This window comes from Ictalurus punctatus, chromosome 13 (genome assembly GCF_001660625.3).
Source record: "Ictalurus punctatus breed USDA103 chromosome 13, Coco_2.0, whole genome shotgun sequence".
In the NCBI taxonomy this organism is placed as follows: domain Eukaryota; kingdom Metazoa; phylum Chordata; class Actinopteri; order Siluriformes; family Ictaluridae; genus Ictalurus; species Ictalurus punctatus.
In genome coordinates, this window is record NC_030428.2 from 12,257,713 (window position 1) to 12,266,568 (window position 8,856).

At 36.6% G+C, this 8,856-nt stretch overlaps 1 long non-coding RNA gene across 1 annotated transcript; it reads left to right on the forward strand.

The window, feature by feature from the left end:
• Positions 1–740: 740 nt before the first annotated feature.
• On the forward strand, positions 741–6,456 carry LOC108273651 (uncharacterized). Its single transcript, XR_001814336.3, has 3 exons — positions 741–914; positions 1,478–1,550; positions 3,241–6,456. It is a non-coding gene; the product is annotated as an uncharacterized LOC108273651 (long non-coding RNA).
• Positions 6,457–8,856: the final 2,400 nt, after the last annotated feature.

An 8,856-nucleotide genomic window follows, 5' to 3' on the forward strand; every position in this document is an offset into this window, starting at 1 on the left:
CTAATGCACACAGGGAGTGTGGCACTGCAGGCTTTTTATTCCACAATAAGCAGTCCTTTTAATGATGAAGATGAGCATATTTCCGGCAGATGGGTCAGTATGAGCGAATGTTTCTGAGTATTTGTGCACACCGCAATGGCAGCACTGAACTAGAATGTACTCATGAAGGTTGTTTTAGTTCTGAAGGTCATGCACCTGTATTTTAAGAGAAAATTATTTGACTTTTGACAGTTGATAGTGTACCAATTTTAACAATCGTTTAAGGTCAAGTGACATTTGTGATGGTTTTTCACGCTTTTTAGAGCCATTCCTATTGTTCATTAGGATGGAAAACATTTAAAGGAAAATAAATATCTGTTCATATATCTACTCTGCAAGGAGAAGTGTTTTTTTCTTTGTTTTTTTTTGTATTAACACAAAGAGCTGTATACTGAATTTGGTGCGCATAATTCACTGTGGTCATACGGTTGCATTTCTGTAAGCCTCCACTGGCTACTACTGTGCATTCAAATGTTATTAGAGCAGGAAAGGTACATTTTGAAAATGTTACTTTCAAATGTGAAATTGAGCCATGTGCTCAATCACTTTCCTGTCATTTTTGTGAAGGCCTTGGTTATACATGTGAAAAGAAGCTGTTATTTCTATTAGTGTTGACAGACACTGATCTGAAATGTCCACTGGAGGTGTGAGAAATTGATGACTTTTTTTTTGTTTGTTTACTTTCAGGCTGTGGAAGTGAACAAATCCTGGAGGGTGGGCAGGTTTGTACCTATCCTTTCAGATGATCTAATGGTGCGTTGCAGCTTGTTCAGTCTGCTCCTGCATCAGAATGGACATTCAGTCTGTTTTTGTAGGAAGAAAATCCTCTGCTGGAACTTTTTAGCAATCCAGTCCATACTGGCTCTCCATTTTAGGTAAGTGGCGATATCTCAGGACTTTGAAGGTCTCCACAGCAGTCACAGTCTTGGGTCATTCCCTCTCAAGTTGGTCCAATACAAAAATCTAAAATCTATTCACGCATACTGACTGCACACCTGTACTAACATGATCGATCAGGGCTCTTCAAATCTGGCCTTTGAGGTCCACTGTCCTGCAGAATTTAGCTCCAGCCCTAATCAATCACACCTGAACAAGCTAACCAAGTTCTTCAGGCTTACTAGAAAATTATAGGCAGATAAGTTTGGAGGTTGGAGCTAAACTCTGCAGATTTGAAGATCCCTGTGAAAGCTCATGCTTCACTGTTGCCGATATAGACCTCATTGACAACCTTAAGCTATTGTATATCAATCGCAAACATAATTACGGTAAAATACCGTTAATTTTTCTTATTTGTTATGCTTATATTACATCTGTTCATCATGCTCAAAATGCATGAATAAAGTGGGCTTTTCCCCAGATTTATACTGGCCCTAGCTCTGTAACCAGTGGAATCTCAAACTCACAATTGTTTTGTTTTTTTGTTTTTGTTTTTTTACAGCTGAATGCTACTATGGAGGACTTCAGGTTCGTATCTGATCCCCCCACCAGAGATATTCAACACAAAATTTAAGGTAATTTTTAAAAATTGCACTTTCTTTCCCTCATAAAAACAGAGAAGTCTCAAACCTGAAATGTTCTGCATGCACATTATTCTTACCTTGGTACCTCTAAAAGAAAGTTAAGACTGAGACTTGATCCCTTCCAATTATAAATTAACTAATTAAATTAGTGGATCTGTGAGCAATCTAGAACACTACATTTGGACTTCTAGGCCTAAGGAACAAGCATGTGCAAAATGTGTATATACAGTCATGTGAAAAAATAAGTACACCCCATGGAAATTGTTGGCTTATTTATTTATTTATTTATTTATTTATTTATTTACATATTTGGACAAGCAAACATTTGATCCTCTTTGAAACAGTACCCATTAATAAAGTTGATACACTCAATCAAATGATACATAACATTTAAATGAACAAAAAAAAAACAGATTAGTCACATGGAAAAAAGTGGAAATGTTATGGTTTGGGGTTGCTTCACTGCATCAGGGATTAAACAGCTTGCACTCATTGATTCAACTGTGGATTCTTCATCATATCAAAGAGTGCTTGAAGATAATGTGAGGCCATCTGAAGTTGAACCGAAAGAGGACCTTTCAACAGGATAATGAGCCTAAGCATACTAGCAAATCCACCAAGGAATGGCTCAAAAAGAAGAAATGGAGGGTTATAGAATGGCCTCGTTAAAGCCCGCATTTGAATCCCACTGAAATGTTGTGGGGGATTTAAAAAGGGCAGTACATGCATAAAAAAACCCTCAAACATCTTGCAAATGAAAGAATATTGTATGGAAGAGTGGTCAAAACTTCCAGCAAGCCTGGTGGAAAATTATGCAAAATGTTATTTCTGATAAAGGGGGCAATTCTAGCTTCTGAGGCCAAGGGTGTACTTTATTGAAAAAGCAAAATTTTCTTTGTGGTTTTGTTCATGTATATCAACTTTATTAATAGGCACGGTTTCCAAGATGATCAAATGTTTGCTTGTCCAAATATGTCAAAAAAGCCAACAATTTTCATGGGTTGTACTTATTTTTCACATATGTTCCTGTGCTCTAGAGATCAGTTTTTGTTACAAGGAGCTAGGCCCATCGTGAGCCAAGATATTGAGGTTTCCATAAACAGCTGTTTAACCAACATTTGTTGTGTGCCATGACACAAAGATGGCTGTCATGGTTAAACCAAGTATATATATATATATATATATATATATATATATATATATATATATATATATATATATATATATATATATATATATATATATATATATTTTAAATTGTGGTTTTGAAATGCCAATACATAGAGGTAATCACTCAAAAAAAAAATATATATATAGAGAGAGAAAAATGTAAAAAATGGTCAAGCAACCAAATTTACAATTATTGGACCACTTGAGATGGTCTGACCCTCTTTGTTATGTATAGTTAGCAAAGGCACTGGTCAGCATTTAATAATTTTAGTAATTAATTCTACAATTTATAGATTTGACTCAAATGAACATATCACAGACTAAAGGAAATAAATTAAAGGACAAAAACATGGCTTTAAGTCATAACGGTGAGCACGTCCTTCTTAACAGTGACCATGCACTAAGCACCTTTCCAATGCAGATGTAGGCTACTAAGAAACTGAAGCTCTTCTCTGGCCATGAATTGATGGTCAGAGTAAATGAGTTATAGATCCATTTCCTCTCTTTATAGCAGATCACTGCAAGGAAATTGGGAGGCTGGACCATAATGAAAGAAACAGAAGTCATTGGTTCTTGCAAACCGGACAGCTTCTCCCTCCTCATCCTCCCAGCTATGTGGGTAATATAGATATTATTTCAGCCTCAGTCCCATTTTCTCCTCAATTAAATTATGATGTCCTCGACCCATCCTGGCTGGGTGAGAGAGAGGGGAAAAGATATGATGTGAAAGCTTTATTGATGTCTACAATTACTGGCTAGGCCCAGCTGTAGGCTCTACGTGAAAGAGGGTGGGAGGTTAGGGGCCTTATCCGAGCCTCAGAGCGACCCAGGGCCAGCAGGGAGCACCATCATAACTTCCATTGTCCGCCTCCTTTGATGGATGAGGGAGAGAGAGATCTCCTGAGGATTCAGTGCTACCAGTGCCCACTGCAATACTGTGGTGTTGTGCCTCTCCCTCATCCATTAGGCTAGACATATGAAACTGCTATAGTTTTTCCAAAGCAGTGGAAGACAGGGCATAAAATATCTGTTGGGAAAGTGAGTGGATAATACTATAATACCACATTTGTGTTTTACAGTAACATCCATTCCATAAAAAAAATGACAAAACCACAGGTGCATGGTATTAACCTCGAAAGTTGTTTGTACTTGTAGGGTTGTTTGTAGTTGAAGGGTGCCATCTACCACCATACAGTTTTCTATGTAGAATCTTACAACAGACGTATTCAAGTAGAAACTATTTAACAAATTACGCAATTTTAAAAAGTGCTGGAAAAGGTTGTTTTAGGGTGATTTCATTAAAAGGTTTCCTTAAGAACTTTTTAATTGAAATATCTTTCAATCTTTCCATCAATAAAGCTTTTTTGATGCTGCCACAGAAAACTAAAAATGTTATCATAAAAGCTACCATTATGTGGAAGGATGCTTGTGGTGGAAAATGGTTATTCCATTTATTGTGGAAACAAATTGGATAAAAACAGTTACAGTTACAAATGACTTGATAGAAATGTAATCAGTAACATAATCCAAGTGTCACAATATGAAAGTAATGTAATCTGATTATTTTTGGATTACTTCAAGGTCACATATGTAAATAAATTCAGGAGAAAAGTAACATGATCTGAAATACTTTTATTTAGAGATTATTTTAGAGCTTAAAAACACATTCAGTGTTTGGATTAGTTTTAATAAAATAATTTGTTGCTCGTGTGAGTCACAACAAATAATTATTTGCCTAGTGCTCAGTTCACCGATAAATAAAAGCTTATATTCCCGTGCATGGGTGTCTTGTAATTTTATTTAAAAAAAGTACATTAACACTTACTAGCACTTAGTAACACTTACAATAGTAACTGACATTTCAACACAGTGTTCTAAGGTCTCTAAATGGAAACAATGACTCCACACTGTTAGGCTGTGCCTTTGTTACACAACCTGGGCTATGTGCTCTGATAACTGATCAGATGATGTGGAGGAGAGAGGAACCCTCTGTGGTTAGAACTTAGTCAGAAAGTCTCAGTTCCCCTGTTAGTTTAAAACTAAATGCTGCATATGTGTGTATGTATATTTTTATTTCCAAAGGGCTCCCAAAGAGTTGTAATAAATCAAATGTAAAACATTACACTATGTTTATCACTGAAGCTAAATTTAGTTTCAACTTATGCTTAGGGCTGAGGTTTTTTATTATTAAGTATTGGTTAGAGTTCATATTAGAGTTGTTATGGTTAAGGTGAAGGCTATGGTTAGTTTTATGGGTTTAACTTTCATGAAACAACAGTTGCACACAAATATAGGTCCCCACAGAAATGGATACTGTCTGAGTGTGTGTCTCAGCCACTGCTGCAATATTTTTGCTCTGATGTTCTCTCCACCCAGCGAGAAGTACACTACTAGGTGTGGAGCATAATGAAGGGTCTTGTCGAGGCATGGCAAGACAAGGCAAAAGAGCTCAGAGTGAAAGGGTGCGGCCTTATTGGAGTTTTTAAAAGCTCACTTCTGCACCATACTGGCGACGACTAAACTCAGAAAAAATGGGCAAAGAATGCTGTAGCTGTGTTGCTGCCCTATGACGTAATGCTCTAATTGAATTTCTCCCAGGAAATTTCTGTCTCAAGTTGCCTGTGCAGACGTTCTGACCTTTATGGTATCAACCAGAAGTCACTTATATTGTAGTATTATTAAAGACAGAAGTTCATGCAAACGGATATGACATAGACATTAGGGTTTGTCTTCCAGTCCTATCACTAAGGATATTGCACATGTGGAATAGTAGACATCAGAAATTTTGGTTAGTGTAGAACAAAATCAGGATGAACACTCGACTTTGCATGGTGCAGTCAGGTTGGTTCTATTTTCTGTTCTCACCTGATGCACCGTATTTTTCAGCTGGTTAAACTCACTGCTGTTTGCTTACAGAAAAGGCCATCAATCACCACGGAAAGCACTACCTGTTCATCAATTATGCAGCTGTGCCACAACAAAGGGGGTTTCAAAGAAAACCAATTAAGGGCTTCTGTTTTAAACACTCAATACATTATCTCAATCTCTGCCACAAATAAAGTGCCAAATTATACATACCCATATGTCATCACAATACATTTATCATCCTAAGTCTGAAGATTGAAATAAAGTCTGTTACTTTATTAGAGACATGCAACAGAAGCAAGTTCTTATTTTTCATGCTCATAGATTACAATTGCCCTTTGTTGAAGCTTAAACTGTCTGATGTTGTAGTCCTGTCTGAGTTTTTTTTTTTTACCCTATTTTTTAGTACAAATTTGTTATAGATTTTTTAATTTTATGACTTCTACATTATCAAGTCAGTACAAAAACATTTTAGATTACCAAACATTAGTTTTCTAGCACAAAGTTAAATGTTATTAAATGTTAGAGAAAAATGTTGTATGTCATGAAAGAAGCGTATTACATAAGAGACACTTTTCAGACAAAAACCATAATGAAGGCTGCTGGGTTTTGCTGCAAATATAAGAAGCGAGTGTGACAGTCAAAATCTCCAGATGAACTGTGGCTGGGTCTGAAAGATGCTCAAACCTACCAGCCAATTTCTTTATAAAACTGCACAAATTGTACCAGAGACTACTATTTTTATTTTTTATTTTTAAAAATAATTCTGATATAAACCTGAAGTTGGTGTAACCTAAACTGATTTTTTTCTATTCTTGTCCTTTATTTTTATTTTTATTTTTTTAATTAAAAAGATATGTGCACAGGACTGTTTAGTTTTTTTGTTTGGTTTTTTTTTTTTTGTAATCCTCATCAGGAAATTACTAATGATGAATATATGAACACTGTAAACACATGGCTGTTCATTATTCAAAAGTTTCTGTATAAAAGTAAAAACCTTGCCACTTGTCTTTTAACTTGTGTCCTGTGGGATTCCAACTCTTACCAAGTCTCAGCAAGATGCCATGTAAACTTTTCTGGCAAAACAAACACACAAACATGTATAGAGTGCCTCCTACTCTGTGTTTCAGCACTTTGTGCTTTTTGATACTCACCCACATCCACACATTACTGGACCTTCACCAAATTACTTCAAACACCACTTATCAAATAATTACTAGAAAAAAGTGCAAAAGAATTACATTTGGATTTCAGAGGACGGAAAATATATTTGTTTTCTTAAGCAACTCACAGGAACACTATAGCAACCACTATGTACCACATATTTAATCACAGATGTCTCATATTGTAGTATCCCTTTAAAACTAGAAAATAAAACCTTACAGTACAAAAGATATGTTTTAAAGTGATAAAAAGGTCATGGAGATGCTGAGTCCAGCTGTTTTACTGAAATTGTTACTATTATGGTCTTGAAAGCGGATGGTATTTTATTGACTGTGGTTTTCTTTGCCTGTCTTTGTCTCATGGTTAGGCACTGAGGTGAGGGACAGAGTTCTGGTCTGAGTTAGTGTGTCGTGTCAGCTCCCTTCAGCACAAAACTCTGAGCCCACACCAAACAACTGCCACAACTCCACAAGCTCAAGTGCACATAGCCACATGGACTCAAGCCTTGCAATTTTAGCAGGCAATCAGCTATGGTAATAAAGGCCTTAGCAAGCAGTGTTACCTGCTACAGCCAAATGTCTTGTAACTTACAACCAAGAGAGGCTGGGAGTAGATACCCTACTAAGTCAGGGCTTGAATAATTGCAGGGGAGTGGTGAGCCAACTTCAGGATCTGAGACTCTGACAAAGCTCAGGATCATTCTGTAAAGCTCTGGATTGGATTCAACTTCATGGATGCATATAATGACACACAACTATGTTCAGGTCAATATGCACCTTATAGTAAAAGTATTAAAGTATCTTGCTTTAAATATGTTGCAATCCTCAGAGATATCGATAAAGACTTTTTTTTTTTTTTTTACATTTTTTACCTATGGCTTTGTATAATATTTGGCAAAGATCTTCTCCTATGCCTTGTAATGGATCGGCACCCCATCCAGGATGTCCCCCGCCTTGTGCCCCGAGTTCCCTGGGATAGGCTCCAGGCTGTCCCTTAACCCTGTGTAGGATAAGTGGTATGGAAAATGGATGGATGGATGGATGGATCTTCTCACATTTAGAGAGCTATTTAGAAGAAAAATTCAAAGTAGTAATAAACAAATGATATGGCCTACTTCATCTAACCAATCAGAACAAGAAAGCATCCTGATCTACTTACATCATCATGTCATTACTTCATTAGTCATGTTGCCTTTAAACAGAAATGTTAGGAGGAGACATCCTGTTTAAAATATGAATGGGGTAACACATAACTTTACATAAGCCCCACCTTCAGTCGCCTTTAAAAACATTATCAGACTCTTACAATTCCACATGCACACACTGAGATTGAGATTCAACTTTATTGTCAGTGTACACGAACACAGACAATGAAATGCAGTATTAGACACTCATTAATTATGCAGAGATGTGCATGTGCATTATCTGGAGCCATGAAAAATTGAGACGTTTATGTTAGTCCTTTTTCATGTCCTTACATTCTGCCCTGGAACATACAAGATGGCACTCGAATGCACATATTCACATTACATGCAAACATTCTGACATGATTGTGCAAACTAATGTCTGCACATGATTGTGCAAATGCTCAGCAATGAGGAGCTCTAGTCTAGGCAGTGTTCTAGGGCGTGACTTTGATGGGAACACTGAAAGGACAGGCTATGTTTGAAATCTGAGTTTCAAAACAACAGGCTACAGTTAACTCCAAAATTACTAACTACACCTCTAATAAATAATATGTACTTATATTATTGCTTCCACACTTACTCTTCTAGGATACTCTATATTTACTTATAAACATATTTCCTTGGAATTGTCCTATACCTGTAGCTTGCTTTTGTGCAAAGTATCATTGCAGCATATTTGATGTAATACACTCGGAGGGAGTGATCTTTTGCCCACAACTGATTGCTGACAGCTCAGTGTGCTGAAATAGCAGGTGGTGCCAGATTAAGAAGGTAAGGAACATCTGTCAGACAGAAATCCACTCAACGCAATATACATTATAGTGCTATATATACTGCTTGATTATTACTGTTCTGCATCTGTTTAGTAACCATTACTGAGTGAAAAAGCTGTATGGTGTGGAAAAAATACCA